At 38.5% G+C, this 18,731-nt stretch overlaps 31 pseudogenes; all 31 read right to left on the bottom strand.

The window, feature by feature from the left end:
• Nucleotides 1-87: 87 nt before the first annotated feature.
• Nucleotides 88-190, bottom strand: LOC149697112 (5S ribosomal RNA; annotated as a pseudogene).
• A 135-nt stretch (nt 191-325) lies between these two features.
• LOC149697111 (5S ribosomal RNA) lies at nt 326-444 on the bottom strand (annotated as a pseudogene).
• Nucleotides 445-804: 360 nt separating this feature from the next.
• On the bottom strand, nt 805-923 carry LOC149697110 (5S ribosomal RNA; annotated as a pseudogene).
• Nucleotides 924-1,285: 362 nt separating this feature from the next.
• LOC149697109 (5S ribosomal RNA) lies at nt 1,286-1,404 on the bottom strand (annotated as a pseudogene).
• A 362-nt stretch (nt 1,405-1,766) lies between these two features.
• On the bottom strand, nt 1,767-1,885 carry LOC149697108 (5S ribosomal RNA; annotated as a pseudogene).
• A 362-nt stretch (nt 1,886-2,247) lies between these two features.
• On the bottom strand, nt 2,248-2,366 carry LOC149697107 (5S ribosomal RNA; annotated as a pseudogene).
• Nucleotides 2,367-2,953: 587 nt separating this feature from the next.
• LOC149697106 (5S ribosomal RNA) lies at nt 2,954-3,072 on the bottom strand (annotated as a pseudogene).
• Nucleotides 3,073-3,195: 123 nt separating this feature from the next.
• LOC149697105 (5S ribosomal RNA) lies at nt 3,196-3,298 on the bottom strand (annotated as a pseudogene).
• A 136-nt stretch (nt 3,299-3,434) lies between these two features.
• LOC149697104 (5S ribosomal RNA) lies at nt 3,435-3,553 on the bottom strand (annotated as a pseudogene).
• Nucleotides 3,554-3,911: 358 nt separating this feature from the next.
• LOC149697103 (5S ribosomal RNA) lies at nt 3,912-4,030 on the bottom strand (annotated as a pseudogene).
• A 362-nt stretch (nt 4,031-4,392) lies between these two features.
• On the bottom strand, nt 4,393-4,511 carry LOC149697102 (5S ribosomal RNA; annotated as a pseudogene).
• Nucleotides 4,512-4,872: 361 nt separating this feature from the next.
• LOC149697101 (5S ribosomal RNA) lies at nt 4,873-4,991 on the bottom strand (annotated as a pseudogene).
• A 588-nt stretch (nt 4,992-5,579) lies between these two features.
• On the bottom strand, nt 5,580-5,698 carry LOC149697100 (5S ribosomal RNA; annotated as a pseudogene).
• Nucleotides 5,699-6,059: 361 nt separating this feature from the next.
• On the bottom strand, nt 6,060-6,178 carry LOC149697099 (5S ribosomal RNA; annotated as a pseudogene).
• Nucleotides 6,179-6,540: 362 nt separating this feature from the next.
• On the bottom strand, nt 6,541-6,659 carry LOC149697098 (5S ribosomal RNA; annotated as a pseudogene).
• A 361-nt stretch (nt 6,660-7,020) lies between these two features.
• Nucleotides 7,021-7,139, bottom strand: LOC149697097 (5S ribosomal RNA; annotated as a pseudogene).
• Nucleotides 7,140-7,500: 361 nt separating this feature from the next.
• Nucleotides 7,501-7,619, bottom strand: LOC149697096 (5S ribosomal RNA; annotated as a pseudogene).
• Nucleotides 7,620-7,980: 361 nt separating this feature from the next.
• On the bottom strand, nt 7,981-8,099 carry LOC149697095 (5S ribosomal RNA; annotated as a pseudogene).
• A 586-nt stretch (nt 8,100-8,685) lies between these two features.
• LOC149697094 (5S ribosomal RNA) lies at nt 8,686-8,804 on the bottom strand (annotated as a pseudogene).
• Nucleotides 8,805-9,165: 361 nt separating this feature from the next.
• On the bottom strand, nt 9,166-9,284 carry LOC149697093 (5S ribosomal RNA; annotated as a pseudogene).
• A 362-nt stretch (nt 9,285-9,646) lies between these two features.
• On the bottom strand, nt 9,647-9,765 carry LOC149697092 (5S ribosomal RNA; annotated as a pseudogene).
• A 362-nt stretch (nt 9,766-10,127) lies between these two features.
• Nucleotides 10,128-10,246, bottom strand: LOC149697091 (5S ribosomal RNA; annotated as a pseudogene).
• A 360-nt stretch (nt 10,247-10,606) lies between these two features.
• Nucleotides 10,607-10,725, bottom strand: LOC149697090 (5S ribosomal RNA; annotated as a pseudogene).
• A 361-nt stretch (nt 10,726-11,086) lies between these two features.
• On the bottom strand, nt 11,087-11,205 carry LOC149697089 (5S ribosomal RNA; annotated as a pseudogene).
• A 360-nt stretch (nt 11,206-11,565) lies between these two features.
• On the bottom strand, nt 11,566-11,684 carry LOC149697088 (5S ribosomal RNA; annotated as a pseudogene).
• Nucleotides 11,685-11,807: 123 nt separating this feature from the next.
• LOC149697087 (5S ribosomal RNA) lies at nt 11,808-11,910 on the bottom strand (annotated as a pseudogene).
• A 137-nt stretch (nt 11,911-12,047) lies between these two features.
• On the bottom strand, nt 12,048-12,166 carry LOC149697086 (5S ribosomal RNA; annotated as a pseudogene).
• Nucleotides 12,167-12,527: 361 nt separating this feature from the next.
• Nucleotides 12,528-12,646, bottom strand: LOC149697085 (5S ribosomal RNA; annotated as a pseudogene).
• A 123-nt stretch (nt 12,647-12,769) lies between these two features.
• LOC149697084 (5S ribosomal RNA) lies at nt 12,770-12,872 on the bottom strand (annotated as a pseudogene).
• A 137-nt stretch (nt 12,873-13,009) lies between these two features.
• On the bottom strand, nt 13,010-13,128 carry LOC149697083 (5S ribosomal RNA; annotated as a pseudogene).
• A 362-nt stretch (nt 13,129-13,490) lies between these two features.
• Nucleotides 13,491-13,609, bottom strand: LOC149697082 (5S ribosomal RNA; annotated as a pseudogene).
• Nucleotides 13,610-18,731: the final 5,122 nt, after the last annotated feature.

The following is an 18,731-nucleotide window of genomic DNA, read 5'->3' as shown; positions in this document are numbered from 1 at the left end:
TCATCTTTATAAAACAATAACAAAAAAGAAGATATGTTTGCTTTTTTCATATCTGGTGGAATTTGAAGGAGGAAACAAAAGTGAAAAAGCCAACGGCACGCAGTATTCCCAAGTACTGTATGCGCTCGACGCTGCTTAACTTCGGTGATCGGACGTGAACCGGTGTTTTCAACGTGATATGGCCGTTGCCGAGAGTGCTAGTTAATAATTCGAATTTAAATTAAGTGAGACAAATTAACCTTCATCATTTTAAAACAATAACAAAAAGAAAACGTGTTTGCTTTTTTCATATCTATTAAAATTTAAAAGAGGAAAAAAGTGAAAAAGCCAACGGCACGCAGTGTTCCTAAGTGGTCTCCCTCCCAAGTAATGACTGCGCTCGACGCTGCTTAACTTCGGTTATCGGACGAGAACCGGTGTATACAGCGTGATATGGCCGTTGCCGAGAGTGCTAGTTAATAATTTGATTTTAATTAACTTTCATCTTTATAAAACAATTACAAAAAGAAGATATGTTTGCTCTTTTCATATCTGGTGGAATTTGAAAGAGGAAACAAAAGTGAAGAAGCAATCGGCACGCAGTATTCCCAAGTACTGACTGCGCTCGACGCTGCTAACGTCGGCGATCGGACGAGAACCGGTGTTCTCAGCGTGATATGGCCGTTGCCGAGAGTGCTAGATAATTATTCGAATTTAAATTAAGTGAGACAAATTAACCTTCATCTTTTTCAAACAATAACAAAAAGAAAATATGTTTGCTTTTTTCATATCTATTGGAATTTAAAAGAGGAAAAAAAGTGAAAAAGCTTACGGCACGCAGTGTTCCTAAGTGGTCGCCCTCCCAAGTACTGACTGCGCTCGACGCTGCTTAACTTCGGTTATCGGACGAGAAACGGTGTATTCAGCGTGATATGGCCGTTGCCGAGAGTGCTAGTTAATAATTTGAATTTAATTAACGTTCATCTTTATAAAACAATAACAAAAAGAAGTTATGTTTGCTTTTTTCATATCTGGTGGAATTTAAAAGAAGAAACAAAAGTGAAAAAACAAACGGCACGCAGTATTTCCAAGTACTGTATGCGCTCGACGCTGCTTATTTTCGGTGATCGGACGTGAACCGGTGTTTTCAGCGTGATATGGCCGTTGCCGAGAGTGCTAATTAATAATTCGAATTTAAATTAAGTGAGACAAATTAACTTTCATCATTTTAAAACAATAACAAAAAGAAAACATGTTTGCTTTTTTCATATCTATTAAAATTTAAAAGAGGAAAAAAAAGTGAAAAAGCCAACGGCACGCAGTGTTCCTAAGTGGTCTCCCTCCCAAGTAGTGACTGCGCTCGACGCTGCTTAACTTCGGTTATCGGACGAGAACCGGTGTATTCAGCGTGATATGGCCGTTGCCGAGAGTGCTAGTTAATAATTTGAATTTAATTAACTTTCATCTTTATAAAACAATAACAAAAAGAAGTTATGTTTGCTTTTTTCATATCTGGTGGAATTTAAAAGAAGAAACAAAAGTGAAAAAACAAACGGCACGCAGTATTTCCAAGTACTGTATGCGCTCGACGCTGCTTATTTTCGGTGATCGGACGTGAACCGGTGTTTTCAGCGTGATATGGCCGTTGCCGAGAGTGCTAATTAATAATTCGAATTTAAATTAAGTGAGACAAATTAACTTTCATCATTTTAAAACAATAACAAAAAGAAAACATGTTTGCTTTTTTCATATCTATTAAAATTTAAAAGAGGAAAAAAAAGTGAAAAAGCCAACGGCACGCAGTGTTCCTAAGTGGTCTCCCTCCCAAGTAGTGACTGCGCTCGACGCTGCTTAACTTCGGTTATCGGACGAGAACCGGTGTATTCAGCGTGATATGGCCGTTGCCGAGAGTGCTAGTTAATAATTTGAATTTAATTAACTTTCATCTTTATAAAACAATAACAAAAAAGAAGATATGTTTGCTATTTTCATATCTGGTGGAATTTGAAAGAGGAAACAAAAGTGAAAAAGCCAACGGCACGCAGTATTCCCAAGTACTGACTGCGCTCGACGCTGCTAACGTCGGCGATCGGACGAGAACCTGTGTTCTCAGCGTGATATGGCCGTTGTCGAGAGTGCTAGTTAATAATTCGAATTTAAATTAAGTGAGACAAATTAACCTTCATCATTTTAAAACAATAACAAAAAGAAAACATGTTTGCTTTTTTCATATCTATTAAAATTTAAAAGAGGAAAAAAAAGTGAAAAAGCCAACGGCACGCAGTGTTCCTAAGTGGTCTCCCTCCCAAGTAGTGACTGCGCTCGACGCTGCTTAACTTCGGTTATCGGACGAGAACCGGTGTATTCAGCGTGATATGGCCGTTGCCGAGAGTGCTAGTTAATAATTTGAATTTAATTAACTTTCATCTTTATAAAACAATAACAAAAAAGAAGATATGTTTGCTTTTTTCATATCTGGTGGAATTTGAAAGAGGAAACAAAAGTGAAAAAGCCAACGGCACGCAGTATTCCCAAGTACTGTATGCGCTCGACGCTGCTTAACTTCGGTTATCGGACGAGAATCGGTGTATTCAGCGTAATATGGCCGTTGCCGAGAGTGCTAGTTAATAATTTGAAATTAATTAATCTTCATCTTTATAAAACAATAACAAAAAGAAGATATGTTTGCTTTTTTCATATCTGGTGGAATTTAAAAGAGGAAACAAAAGTGAAAAAACAAACGGCACGCAGTATTCCCAAGTACTGTATGCGCTCGACGCTGCTTAACCTCGGTGATCGGACGTGAACCGGTCTTTTCAGCGTGATATGGCCGTTGCCGAGAGTGCTAGTTAATAATTCGAATTTAAATTAAGTGAGACAAATTAACCTTCATCATTTTAAAACAATAACAAAAAGAAAACATGTTTGCTTTTTCATATCTATTAAAATTTAAAAGAGGAAAAAAAAGTGAAAAAGCCAACGGCACGCAGTGTTCCTAAGTGGTCTCCCTCGCAAGTAGTGACTGCGCTCGACGCTGCTTTACTTCGGTGATCGGACGAGAACCGGTGTATTCAGCGTGATATGGCCGTTCCCCTGAGTGCTAGTTAATAATTTGAATTTAATTAACTTTCATTTTTATAAAACAATAACAAAAAAGAAGATATGTTTGCTTTTTTCATATCTGGTGGAATTTGAAGGAGGAAACAAACGTGAAAAAGCCAACGGCACGCAGTATTCCCAAGTACTGTATGCGCTCGACGCTGCTTAACTTCGGTGATCGGACGTGAACCGGTGTTTTCAGCGTGATATGGCCGTTGTCGAGAGTGCTAGTTAATAATTCGAATTTAAATTAAGTGAGACAAATTAACCTTCATCATTTTAAAACAATAACAAAAAGAAAACATGTTTGCTTTTTTCATATCTATTAAAATTTAAAAGAGGAAAAAAAGTGAAAAAGCCAACGGCACGCAGTGTTCCTAAGTGGTCTCCCTCCCAAGTAATGACTGCGCTCGACGCTGCTTAACTTCGGTATTCGGACGAGAATCGGTGTATACAGCGTGATATGGCCGTTGCCGAGAGTGCTAGTTAATAATTTGATTTTAATTAACTTTCATCTTTATAAAACAATTACAAAAAGAAGATATGTTTGCTCTTTTCATATCTGGTGGAATTTGAAAGAGGAAACAAAAGTGAAGAAGCAATCGGCACGCAGTATTCCCAAGTACTGACTGCGCTCGACGCTGCTAACGTCGGCGATCGGACGAGAACCGGTGTTCTCAGCGTGATATGGCCGTTGCCGAGAGTGCTAGATAATAATTCGAATTTAAATTAAGTGAGACAAATTAACCTTCATCTTTTTCAAACAATAACAAAAAGAAAATATGTTTGCTTTTTCATATCTATTGGAATTTAAAAGAGGAAAAAAGTTAAAAAGCTTACGGCACGCAGTGTTCCTAAGTGGTCGCCCTCCCAAGTACTGACTGCGCTCGACGCTGCTTAACTTCGGTTATCGGACGAGAAACGGTGTATTCAGCGTGATATGGCCGTTGCCGAGAGTGCTAGTTAATAGTTTGAATTTAATTAACGTTCATCTTTATAAAACAATAACAAAAAGAAGATATGTTTGCTTTTTTCATATCTGGTGGAATTTAAAAGAAGAAACAAAAGTGAAAAAACAAACGGCACGCAGTATTTCCAAGTACTGTATGCGCTCGACGCTGCTTATTTTCGGTGATCGGACGTGAACCGGTGTTTTCAGCGTGATATGGCCGTTGCCGAGAGTGCTAGTTAATAATTCGGATTTAAATTAAGTGAGACAAATTAACCTTCATCATTTTAAAACAATAACAAAAAGAAAACATGTTTGCTTTTTTCATATCAATTCAAATTTAAAAGAGGAAAAAAAAGTGAAAAAGCCAACGGCACGCAGTGTTCCTAAGTGGTCTCCCTCACAAGTAGTGACTGCGCTCGACGCTGCTTATTTTCGGTTATCGGACCAGAACCGGTGTATTCAGCGTAATATGGCCGTTGCCGAGAGTGCTAGTTAATAATTTTAATTTAATTAACTTTCATCTTTATAAAACAATAACAAAAAGAAGATATGTTTGCTTTTTTCATATCGGGTGGAATTTAAAAGAGGAAACAAAAGTGAAAAAGCCAACGGCACGCAGTATTCCCAAATACTGACTGCGCTCGACGCTGCTAACGTCGGCGATCGGACGAGAACCTGTGTTCTCAGCGTGATATGGCCGTTGTCGAGAGTGCTAGTTAATAATTCGAATTTAAATTAATTGAGACAAATTAACCTTCATCATTTTAAAACAATAACAAAAAGAAAACATGTTTGCTTTTTTCATATCAATTCAAATTTAAAAGAGGAAAAAAAAGTGAAAAAGCCAACGGCACGCAGTGTTCTTAAGTGGTCTCCCTCCCAAGTAGTGAATGCGCTCGACGCTGCTTAACTTCGGTTATCGGACGAGAACCGGTGTATTCAGCGTGATATGGCCGTTGCCGAGAGTGCTAGTTAATAATTTGAATTTAATTAACTTTCATCTTTATAAAACAATAACAAAAAAGAAGATATGTTTGCTTTTTTCATATCTGGTGGAATTTGAAAGAGGAAACAAAAGTGAAAAAGCCAACGGCACGCAGTATTCCCAAGTACTGTATGCGCTCGACGCTGCTTAACTTCGGTTATCGGACGAGAATCGTTGTATTCAGCGTGATATGGCCGTTGCCGAGAGTGCTAGTTAATAATTTGAATTTTATTAACCTTCATCTTTATAAAACAATAACAAAAAGAAGATATGTTTGCTTTTTTCATATCTGGTGGAATTTCAAAGAGGAAACAAAAGTGAAAAAACAAACGGCACGCAGTATTCCCAAGTACTGTATGCGCTCGACGCTGCTTAACTTCGGTGATCGGACGTGAACCGGTGTTTTCTGCGTGATATGGCCGTTGTCGAGAGTGCTAGTTAATAATTCGAATTTAAATTAAGTGAGACAAATTAACCTTCATCATTTTAAAACAATAACAAAAAGAAAACATGTTTGCTTTTTTCATATCTATTAAAATTTAAATGGGGAAGAAAAATTGAAAAAGCCAACGGCACGCAGTGTTCCTAAGTGGTCTCCCTCCCAAGTAGTGACTGCGCTCGACGCTGCTTAACTTCGGTTATCGGACGAGAACCGGTGTATTCAGCGTGATATGGCCGTTGCCGAGAGTGCTAGTTAATAATTTGAATTTAATTAACTTTCATCATTATAAAACAATAACAAAAAGAAGATATGTTTGCTTTTTTCATATCTGGTAGAATTTGAAAGAGGAAACAAAAGTGAAAAAGCAAACGGCACGCAGTATTCCCAAGTACTGACTGCGCTCGACGCTGCTAACGTCGGCGATCGGACGAGAACCGGTGTTCTCAGCGTGATATGGCCGTTGCCGAGAGTGCTAGATAATAATTCGAATTTAAATTAAGTGAGACAAATTAACCTTCATCTTTTTCAAACAATAACAAAAAGAAAATATGTTTGCTTTTTTCATATCTATTGGAATTTAAAAGAGGAAAAAAAAGTGAAAAAGCTAACGGCACGCAGTGTTCCTAAGTGGTCGCCCTCCCAAGTACTGACTGCGCTCGACGCTGCTTAAATTTGGTTATCGGACGAGAACTGTTGTATTCAGCGTGATATGGCCGTTGCCGAGAGTGCTAGTTAATAATTTGAATTTAATTAACCTTCATCTTTATAAAACAATAACAAAAAGAAGATATGTTTGCTTTTTTCATATCTGGTGGAATTTAAAAGAGGAAACAAAAGTGAAAAAACAAACGGCACGCAGTATTCCCAAGTACTGTATGCGCTCGACGCTGCTTAACTTCGGTGATCGGACGTGAACCGGTCTTTTCAGCGTGATATGGCCGTTGCCGAGAGTGCTAGTTAATAATTCGAATTTAAATTAAGTGAGACAAATTAACCTTCATCATTTTAAAACAATAACAAAAAGAAAACATGTTTGCTTTTTTCATATCTATTAAAATTTAAATGGGGAAGAAAAATTGAAAAAGCCAACGGCACGCAGTGTTCCTAAGTGGTCTCCTTCCCAAGTAGTGACTGCGCTCGACGCTGCTTAACTTCGGTTATCGGACGAGAACCGGTGTATTCAGCGTGATATGGCCGTTGCCGAGAGTGCTAGTTAATAATTTGAATTTAATTAACTTTCATCATTATAAAACAATAACAAAAAGAAGATATGTTTGCTTTTTTCATATCTGGTAGAATTTGAAAGAGGAAACAAAACTGAAAAAGCAAACGGCACGCAGTATTCCCAAGTACTGACTGCGCTCGACGCTGCTAACGTCGGCGATCGGACGAGAACCGGTGTTCTCAGCGTGATATGGCCGTTGCCGAGAGTGCTAGATAATAATTCGAATTTAAATTAAGTGAGACAAATTAACCTTCATCTTTTTCAAACAATAACAAAAAGAAAATATGTTTGCTTTTTTCATATCTATTGGAATTTAAAAGAGGAAAAAAAAGTGAAAAAGCTAACGGCACGCAGTGTTCCTAAGTGGTCGCCCTCCCAAGTACTGACTGCGCTCGACGCTGCTTAACTTTGGTTATCGGACGAGAACTGTTGTATTCAGCGTGATATGGCCGTTGCCGAGAGTGCTAGTTAATAATTTGAATTTAATTAACCTTCATCTTTATAAAACAATAACAAAAAGAAGATATGTTTGCTTTTTTCATATCTGGTGGAATTTAAAAGAGGAAACAAAAGTGAAAAAACAAACGGCACGCAGTATTCCCAAGTACTGTATGCGCTCGACGCTGCTTAACTTCGGTGATCAACGTGAACCGGTCTTTTCAGCGTGATATGGCCGTTGCCGAGAGTGCTAGTTAATAATTCGAATTTAAATTAAGTGAGACAAATTAACCTTCATCATTTTAAAACAATAACAAAAAGAAAACATGTTTGCTTTTTTCATATCTATTAAAATTTAAAAGAGGAAAAAAATGTGAAAAAGCCAACGGCACGCAGTGTTCCTAAGTGGTCTCCCTCCCAAGTAGTGACTGCGCTCGACGCTGCTTAACTTCGGTTATCGGACGAGAACCGGTGTATTCAGCGTGATATGGCCGTTGCCGAGAGTGCTAGTTAATAATTTGAATTTAATTAATTTTCATCATTATAAAACAATAACAAAAAGAAGATATGTTTGCTTTTTTCATATCTGGTGGAATTTGAAAGAGGAAACAAAAGTGAAAAAGCAAACGGCACGCAGTATTCCCAACTACTGACTGCGCTCGACGCTGCTAACGTCGGCGATCGGACGAGAACCGGTGTTTTCAGCGTGATATGGCCGTTGCCGAGAGTGCTAGTTAATAATTCGAATTTAAATTAAGTGAGACAAATTAACCTTCATCATTTTAAAACAATATCAAAAAGAAAACATGTTTGCTTTTTTCATATCTATTAAAATTTAAAAGAGGAAAAAAAAGTGAAAAAGCCCACGGCACGCAGTGTTCCTAAGTGGTCTCCCTCCCAAGTAGTGACTGCGCTCGACGCTGCTTAACTTCGGTTATCGGACGAGAACCGGTGTATTCAGCGTGGTATGGCCGTTGCCGAGAGCGCTAGTTAATAATTTGAATTTAATTAACCTTCATCTTTATAAAACAATAACAAAAAGAAGATATGTTTGCTTTTTTCATATCTGGTGGAATTTAAAAGAGGAAACAAAAGTGAAAAAACAAACGGCACGCAGTATTCCCAAGTTCTGTATGCGCTCGACGCTGCTTAACTTCGGTTATCGGACGAGAACCGGTGTATTCAGCGTGATATGGCCGTTGCCGAGAGCGCTAGTTAATAATTTGAATTTAATTAACCTTCATCTTTATAAAACAATAACAAAAAGAAGATATGTTTGCTTTTTTCATATCTGGTGGAATTTAAAAGAGGAAACAAAAGTGAAAAAACAAACGGCACGCAGTATTCCCAAGTTCTGACTGCGCTCGACGCTGCTAACGTCGGCGATCGGACGAGAACCGGTGTTTTCAGCGTGATATGGCCGTTGCCGAGAGTGCTAGTTAATAATTCGAATTTAAATTAAGTGAGACAAATTAACCTTCATCATTTTAAAACAATAACAAAAAGAAAACATGTTTGCTTTTTTCATATCTATTAAAATTTAAAAGAGGAAAAAAAAGTGAAAAAGCCAACGGCACGCAGTGTTCCTAAGTGGTCTCCCTCCCAAGTAGTGACTGCGCTCGACGCTGCTTAACTTCGGTTATCGGACGAGAACCGGTGAATTCAGCGTGATATGGCCGTTGCCGAGAGTGCTAGTTAATAATTTGAATTTAATTAACCTTCATTTTTATAAAACAATAACAAAAAGAAGACATGTTTGCTTTTTTCATATCTGGTGGAATTTAAAAGAGGAAACAAAAGTGAAAAAACAAACGGCACGCAGTATTCCCAAGTACTGTATGCGCTCGACGCTGCTTAACTTCGGTGATCGGACGTGAACCGGTGTTTTCAGCCTGATATGGCCGTTGCCGAGAGTGCTAGTTAATAATTCGAATTTAAATTAGTGAGACAAATTAACCTTCATCATTTTAAAACAATAACAATAAGAAAACATGTTTGCTTTTTTCATATCTATTAAAATTTAAAAGAGGAAAAAAAAGTGAAAAAGCCAACGGCACGCAGTGTTCCTAAGTGGTCTCCCTCCCAAGTAGTGACTGCGCTCGACGCTGCTTAACTTCGGTTATCGGACGAGAACCGGTGAATTCAGCGTGATATGGCCGTTGCCGAGAGTGCTAGTTAATAATTTGAATTTAATTAACCTTCATCTTTATAAAACAATAACAAAAAGAAGACATGTTTGCTTTTTTCATATCTGGTGGAATTTAAAACAGGAAACAAAAGTGAAAAAACAAACGGCACGCAGTATTCCCAAGTACTGTATGCGCTCGACGCTGCTTAACTTCGGTGATCGGACGTGAACCGGTGTTTTCAGCGTGATATGGCCGTTGCCGAGAGTGCTAGTTAATAATTCGAATTTAAATTAAGTGAGACAAATTAACCTTCATCATTTTAAAACAATAACAAAAAGAAAACATGTTTGCTTTTTTCATATCTATTAAAATTTAAAAGAGGAAAAAAAAGTGAAAAAGCCAACGGCACGCAGTGTTCCTAAGTGGTCTCCCTCCCAAGTAGTGACTGCGCTCGACGCTGCTTAACTTCGGTTATCGGACGAGAACCGGTGTATTCAGCGTGATATGACCGTTGCCGAGAGCGCTAGTTAATAATTTGAATTTAATTAACCTTCATCTTTATAAAACAATAACAAAAAGAAGATATGTTTGCTTTTTTCATATCTGGTGGAATTTAAAAGAGGAAACAAAAGTGAAAAAACAAACGGCACGCAGTATTCCCAAGTTCTGTATGCGCTCGACGCTGCTTAACTTCGGTGATCGGACGTGAACCGGTGTTTTCTGCGTGATATGGCCGTTGTCGAGAGTGCTAGTTAATAATTCGAATTTAAATTAAGTGAGACAAATTAACCTTCATCATTTTAAAACAATAACAAAAAGAAAACATGTTTGCTTTTTTCATATCTATTAAAATTTAAATGGGGAAGAAAAATTGAAAAAGCCAACGGCACGCAGTGTTCCTAAGTGGTCTCCCTCCCAAGTAGCGACTGCGCTCGACGCTGCTTAACTTCGGTTATCGGACGAGAACCGGTGTATTCAGCGTGATATGGCCGTTGCCGAGAGTGCTAGTTAATAATTTGAATTTAATTAACTTTCATCATTATAAAACAATAACAAAAAGAAGATATGTTTGTTTTTTTCATATCTGGTGGAATTTGAAAGAGGAAACAAAAGTGAAAAAGCAAACGGCACGCAGTATTCCCAAGTACTGACTGCGCTCGACGCTGCTAACGTCGGCGATCGGACGAGAACTAGTGTTCTCAGCGTGATATGGCCGTTGCCGAGAGTGCTAGATAATAATTCGAATTTAAATTAAGTGAGACAAATTAACCTTCATCTTTTTCAAACAATAACAAAAAGAAAATATGATTGCTTTTTTCATATCTATTGGAATTTAAAAGAGGAAAAAAAGTGAAAAAGCTAACGGCACGCAGTGTTCCTAAGTGGTCGCCCTCCCAAGTACTGACTGCGCTCGACGCTGCTTAACTTTGGTTATCGGACGAGAATCGGTGTATTCAGCGTGATATGGCCGTTGCCGACAGTGCTAGTTAATAATTTGAATTTAATTAACCTTCATTTTTATAAAACAATAACAAAAAGAAGACATGTTTGCTTTTTTCATATCTGGTGGAATTTAAAAGAGGAAACAAAAGTGAAAAAACAAACGGCACGCAGTATTCCCAAGTACTGTATGCGCTCGACGCTGCTTAACTTCGGTGATCGGACGTGAACCGGTGTTTTCAGCCTGATATGGCCGTTGCCGAGAGTGCTAGTTAATAATTCGAATTTAAATTAGTGAGACAAATTAACCTTCATCATTTTAAAACAATAACAATAAGAAAACATGTTTGCTTTTTTCATATCTATTAAAATTTAAAAGAGGAAAAAAAAGTGAAAAAGCCAACGGCACGCAGTGTTCCTAAGTGGTCTCCCTCCCAAGTAGTGACTGCGCTCGACGCTGCTTAACTTCGGTTATCGGACGAGAACCGGTGAATTCAGCGTGATATGGCCGTTGCCGAGAGTGCTAGTTAATAATTTGAATTTAATTAACCTTCATCTTTATAAAACAATAACAAAAAGAAGACATGTTTGCTTTTTTCATATCTGGTGGAATTTAAAACAGGAAACAAAAGTGAAAAAACAAACGGCACGCAGTATTCCCAAGTACTGTATGCGCTCGACGCTGCTTAACTTCGGTGATCGGACGTGAACGGGTGTTTTCAGCGTGATATGGCCGTTGCCGAGAGTGCTAGTTAATAATTCGAATTTAAATTAAGTGAGACAAATTAACCTTCATCATTTTAAAACAATAACAAAAAGAAAACATGTTTGCTTTTTTCATATCTATTAAAATTTAAAAGAGGAAAAAAGTGAAAAAGCCAACGGCACGCAGTGTTCCTAAGTGGTCTCCCTCGCAAGTAGTGACTGCGCTCGACGCTGCTTAACTTCGGTTATCGGACGAGAACCGGGGTATTCAGCGTGATATTGCCGTTGCCGAGAGTGCTAGTTAATAATTTGAATTTAATTAACTTTCATCATTATAAAACAATAACAAAAAAGAAGATATGTTTGCTTTTTTCATATCTGGTGGAATTTGAAAGAGGAAACAAAAGTGAAAAAGCCAACGGCACGCAGTATTCCCAAGTACTGTATGCGCTCGACGCTGCTTAACTTCGGTGATCGGACGTGAACCGGTGTTTTCAGCGTGATATGGCCGTTGCCGAGAGTGCTAGTTAATAATTCGAATTTAAATTAAGTGAGACAAATTAACCTTCATCATTTTAAAACAATAACAAAAAGAAAACATGTTTGCTTTTTTCATATCTATTAAAATTTAAAAGAGGAAAAAAAAGTGAAAAAGCCAACGGCACGCAGTGTTCCTAAGTGGTCTCCCTCCCAAGTAGTGACTGCGCTCGACGCTGCTTAACTTCGGTTATCGGACGAGAACCGGTGTATTCAGCGTGATATGACCGTTGCCGAGAGCGCTAGTTAATAATTTGAATTTAATTAACCTTCATCTTTATAAAACAATAACAAAAAGAAGATATGTTTGCTTTTTTCATATCTGGTGGAATTTAAAAGAGGAAACAAAAGTGAAAAAACAAACGGCACGCAGTATTCCCAAGTTCTGTATGCGCTCGACGCTGCTTAACTTCGGTGATCGGACGTGAACCGGTGTTTTCTGCGTGATATGGCCGTTGTCGAGAGTGCTAGTTAATAATTCGAATTTAAATTAAGTGAGACAAATTAACCTTCATCATTTTAAAACAATAACAAAAAGAAAACATGTTTGCTTTTTTCATATCTATTAAAATTTAAAAGAGGAAAAAAAGTGAAAAAGCCAACGGCACGCAGTATTCCTAAGTGGTCTCCCTCGCAAGTAGTGACTGCGCTCGACGCTGCTTAACTTCGGTTATCGGACGAGAACCGGGGTATTCAGCGTGATATTGCCGTTGCCGAGAGTGCTAGTTAATAATTTGAATTTAATTAACTTTCATCATTATAAAACAATAACAAAAAAGAAGATATGTTTGCTTTTTTCATATCTGGTGGAATTTGAAAGAGGAAACAAAAGTGAAAAAGCCAACGGCACGCAGTATTCCCAAGTACTGTATGCGCTCGACGCTGCTTAACTTCGGTGATCGGACGTGAACCGGTGTTTTCAGCGTGATATGGCCGTTGCCGAGAGTGCTAGTTAATAATTCGAATTTAAATTAAGTGAGACAAATTAACCTTCATCATTTTAAAACAATAACAAAAAGAAAACATGTTTGCTTTTTTCATATCTATTAAAATTTAAAAGAGGAAAAAAAAGTGAAAAAGCCAACGGCACGCAGTGTTCCTAAGTGGTCTCCCTCAGAAGTAGTGACTGCGCTCGACGCTGCTTAACTTCGGTTATCGGACGAGAACCGGTGTATTCAGCGTGATATGACCGTTGCCGAGAGCGCTAGTTAATAATTTGAATTTAATTAACCTTCATCTTTATAAAACAATAACAAAAAGAAGATATGTTTGCTTTTTTCATATCTGGTGGAATTTAAAAGAGGAAACAAAAGTGAAAAAACAAACGGCACGCAGTATTCCCAAGTTCTGTATGCGCTCGACGCTGCTTAACTTCGGTGATCGGACGTGAACCGGTGTTTTCTGAGTGATATGGCCGTTGTCGAGAGTGCTAGTTAATAATTCGAATTTAAATTAAGTGAGACAAATTAACCTTCATCATTTTAAAACAATAACAAAAAGAAAACATGTTTGCTTTTTTCATATCTATTAAAATTTAAATGGGGAAGAAAAATTGAAAAAGCCAACGGCACGCAGTGTTCCTAAGTGGTCTCCCTCCCAAGTAGTGACTGCGCTCGACGCTGCTTAACTTCGGTTATCGGACGAGAACCGGTGTATTCAGCGTGATATGGCCGTTGCCGAGAGTGCTAGTTAATAATTTGAATTTAATTAACTTTCATCATTATAAAACAATAACAAAAAGAAGATATGTTTGCTTTTTTCATATCTGGTGGAATTTGAAAGAGGAAACAAAAGTGAAAAAGCAAACGGCACGCAGTATTCCCAAGTACTGACTGCGCTCGACGCTGCTAACGTCGGCGATCGGACGAGAACCGGTGTTCTCAGCGTGATATGGCCGTTGCCGAGAGTGCTAGATAATAATTCGAATTTAAATTAAGTGAGACAAATTAACCTTCATCTTTTTCATACAATAACAAAAAGAAAATATGTTTGCTTTTTTCATATCTATTGGAATTTAAAAGAGGAAAAAAAAGTGAAAAAGCTAACGGCACGCAGTGTTCCTAAGTGGTCGCCCTCCCAAGTACTGACTGCGCTCGACGCTGCTTAACTTCGGTTATTGTTAGAAGGTTACTTTTGATTTTTGAAAATAAACTTTGCAGGCTCGTAACTCTGGTTCTACCAGAGATACGGGGATGTAAATAATGTGACCTTGACACAAATGTTCGGATAATTATAAAGGTCTTTGCATGTTCCAAGCAAAAAAAAAAAACTTCGCGGTTCCGAACCTGTGGCCTTCCGGGAGTGAGGCGGATGCGATAACCGCTACACTAAAGATATGCTATTATTTTTAATCGAAAGAACAGGGTCAAGTAATTAAGCAATACGTGAACAAACAAACCCCTCCATAGAAAATGCATTAGACTATACTTTGCAAGGCCCATAACTCTGTGTCTACTAGAGATACCGGGATGTCCTTAGGATATGTTATAGTCCAATTTGTCATTCATCTAACCATACTAAAAACTTTGGGCTACGACAAACAGGGGCCGAGTACTTAAGCGAAACGTAAAGAAACAAACCCACTCCATAGGAAATGAGTTAGACTATACTTTGCAGGCTCGTAACTCTGTTTCCACTAGAGATACGGGGATATCCTTTGAGTATGTTATAGTCCAATTGGTCCCCCATCTAACCATACTAAAAACATTGAGCTACGACAAACAGGGGCCGAGAAATTAAGCTAAACGTAAACAAACAACCCGTCCTTAGGAAATGCATTAGACTATACTTTGCAGGTCCATAACTCTGTGTCTACTAGAGATACGGGGATATCCTTAGGATATGTTATAGTGCAAATTGTCCCCCATCTAACTATACTACAGACATTGAGCTACGACAAACAAGGGCCGAGATATTAAGCAAAATGTTCGTCAACTTTGGTATCGTCTCACTTATTTTTATTATGTTACTTATGATTTTTGCACTAAACTTTGGAGGCTCATAACTCTTGTTCTACAAGAGATACTGGGATCTCCTTTGGAAATGTTATAGTACTCTTTGCTCCCCATACAAGGATACTTTAAACTTGAGGCTACCTCAATATCGTCGTCAACTTATTTTTTGTCTCACTTATTGTTAGAAGGTTACTTTTGATTTTTGAAAATAAACTTTGCAGGCTCGTAACTCTGTTTCTACTGGAGATACGGGGATGTCCTTTGAGTATGTTATAGACCAATTTGTCCCCCATCTAGCCATACTAAGAATTAGGGCTACGACAAACAGTAGTCGAGTAATTAAGCTAATCGTAAACAAACAAACCCCTCCATAGGAAATACATTAGACTAAATTCTGGAGGCTGGTAACTCTGGTTCTACCAGAGATACGGGGATGTAAATAATGTGACCTTGACACAAATGTTCGGATAATTATAAAAAAAACTTCGCGGTTTCGAACCTGTGGCCTTCCGGGAGTGAGGCGGATGCGATAACCGCTACACTAAAGATATGTTATTATTTTTAATCGAAAGAACAGGGTCAAGTGATTAAGCAATACGTGAACAAACAAACCCCTCTATAGAAAATGCATTAGACTATACTTTTCAGGCTCGTAACTCTGTTTCTACTGTAGATACGGGGATGTCCTTTGAGTATGTTATAGTCCAATTTGTCCCCCATCTAACCATACTAAAAACATTGAGCTACGGCAAACAAGGGCCGAGATATTAAGCAAAATGTTCGTCAACTTTGGTATCGTCTCACTTATTTTTATTATGTTACTTATGATTTTTGCACTAAACTTTGGAGGCTCATAACTCTTGTTCTACAAGAGAAACTGGGATCTCCTTTGGATATGTTATAGTACTCTTTGCTCCCCATACAAGGAAACTTTAAACTTGAGTCTACCTCAATATCGTCGTCAACTTATTTTTTGTCTCACTTATTGTTAGAAGGTTACTTTTGATTTTTGAAAATAAACTTTGCAGGCTCGTAACTCTGTTTCTACTGGAGATACGGGGATGTCCTTTGAGTATGTTATAGACCAATTTGTCCTCCATCTAGCCATACTAAGAATTAGGGCTATGACAAACAGTAGTCGAGTAATTAAGCTAATCGTAAACAAACAAACCCCTCCATAGGAAATACATTAGACTAAATTCTGGAGGCTGGTAACTCTGGTTCTACCAGAGATACGGGGATGTAAATAATGTGACCTTGACACAAATGTTCGGATAATTATAAAAAAAAACTTCGCGGTTTCGAACCTGTGGCCTTCCGGGAGTGAGGGGGATGCGATAACCGCTACACTAAAGATATGTTATTATTTTTAATCGAAAGAACAGGGTCAAGTGATTAAGCAATACGTGAACAAACAAACCCCTCTATAGAAAATGCATTAGACTATACTTTTCAGGCTCGTAACTCTGTTTCTACTGTAGATACGGGGATGTCCTTTGAGTATGTTATAGTCCAATTTGTCCCCCATCTAACCATACTAAAAACATTGAGCTACGACAAACAATAGTCGAGTAATTAAGCTAATCGTAAACAAACAAACCCCTCCATAGGAAATCCATTAGACTAAATTCTGGAGGCTCGTAACTCTGGTTCTACCAGAGATACGGGGATGTAAATAATGTGACCTTGACACAAATGTTCGGATAATTATAAAAAAAAACTTCGCGGTTTCGAACCTGTGGCCTTCCGGGAGTGAGGCGGATGCGATAACCGCTACACTAAAGATATGTTATTATTTTTAATCGAAAGAACAGGGTCAAGTAATTAAGCAATACGTGAACAAACAAACCCCTCCATAGAAAATGCATTAGACTATACTTTGCAAGAACCATAACTCTGTGTCTACTAGAGATACCGGGATGTCCTTAGGATATGTTATAGTCCAATTTGTCATTCATCTAACCATACTAAAAACTTTGGGCTACGACTAACAGGGGCCGAGTACTTAAGCGAAACGTAAAGAAACAAACCCCCTCCATAGGAAATGAGTTAGACTATACTTTGCAGGCTCGTAACTCTGTTTCCACTGGAGATACGGGGATGTCCTTTGAGTATGTTATAGTCCAATTTGTCCCCCATCTAACCATACTAAAAACATTGAGCTACGACAAACAGGGGCCGAGTAATTAAGCTAAACGTAAACAAACAACCCGTCCTTAGGAAATGCATTAGACTATACTTTGCAGGCCCATAACTCTGTGTCTACTAGAGATACGGGGATGTCCTTAGGATATGTTATAGTCCAAATTGTCCTTCATCTAACCATACTAAAAACATTGAGCTACGGCAAACAAGGGCCGAGATATTAAGCAAAATGTTCGTCAACTTTGGTATCGTCTCACTTATTTTTATTATGTTACTTATGATTTTTGCACTAAACTTTGGAGGCTCATAACTCTTGTTCTACAAGAGAAACTGGGATCTCCTTTGGATATGTTATAGTACTCTTTGCTCCCCATACAAGGATACTTTAAACTTGAGTCTACCTCAATATCGTCGTCAACTTATTTTTTGTCTCACTTATTGTTAGAAGGTTACTTTTGATTTTTGAAAATAAACTTTGCAGGCTCGTAACTCTGTTTCTACTGGAGATACGGGGATGTCCTTTGAGTATGTTATAGACCAATTTGTCCCCCATCTAGCCATACTAAGAATTAGGGCTACGACAAACAGTAGTCGAGTAATTAAGCTAATCGTAAACAAACAAACCCCTCCATAGGAAATACATTAGACTAAATTCTGGAGGCTGGTAACTCTGGTTCTACCAGAGATACGGGGATGTAAATAATGTGACCTTGACACAAATGTTCGGATAATTATAAAAAAAACTTCGCGGTTTCGAACCTGTGGCCTTCCGGGAGTGAGGCGGATGCGATAACCGCTACACTAAAGATATGTTATTATTTTTAATCGAAAGAACAGGGTCAAGTGATTAAGCAATACGTGAACAAACAAACCCCTCTATAGAAAATGCATTAGACTATACTTTTCAGGCTCGTAACTCTGTTTCTACTGTAGATACGGGGATGTCCTTTGAGTATGTTATAGTCCAATTTGTCCCCCATCTAACCATACTAAAACCATTGAGCTACGACAAACAATAGTCGAGTAATTAAGCTAATCGTAAACAAACAAACCCCTCCATAGGAAATCCATTAGACTAAATTCTGGAGGCTCGTAACTCTGGTTCTACCAGAGATACGGGGATGTAAATAATGTGACCTTTGTTATGTATAACAAGCCTCTCCAGGAGCGTTTGCTACGAGAGACGAGCCGCCGTGCTAAAACCTTACAAGAAGTTGTATCCGAATGCAAAGCAGCGGAACAATCTAAGGCCCAGTCAGAGGCCATGAACGAAAGCCGTAAAGAAGTTCATGCTATCTCCCATAAAGGTACCAGAACTCAAACGTCTCGTCCACAACAAGGTCAAAGTCACTCACAGGGCAGCTCCCACCAGCCAAATGTGAAGGCCGACTGTCGCTCTTGTGGAAGACAACACCCTCGCAATCGGTGTCCAGCTTTTGGAACTGTGTGCACCAAGTGTAACTTTAAAAATCACTGGGCATCACAATGTCATACAAGGCGTGTCGAAAATCCTAAACCAAAGAATATAGGAGGACACCACCGTTCAAAGAGCACAAATAGAAGAGTTCATGTTTTGGAATCCACCACTGAGGAACCACCTATTTACTTAGGAGCTCTAACGGTACAACCCACTGTCGGTAACCTCACAAACGAAGATGAGGAAGTAGAGTGGTCTGAAACTATATATGTCAACGACGAAGT

This window comes from Phalangium opilio, unplaced genomic scaffold (genome assembly GCF_054372755.1).
Source record: "Phalangium opilio isolate 3A_F unplaced genomic scaffold, DU_Popi_V2 ptg000021l_1, whole genome shotgun sequence".
Lineage (NCBI taxonomy): Eukaryota > Metazoa > Arthropoda > Arachnida > Opiliones > Phalangiidae > Phalangium > Phalangium opilio.
This window is presented reverse-complemented; position numbering and strand designations above follow the sequence as displayed.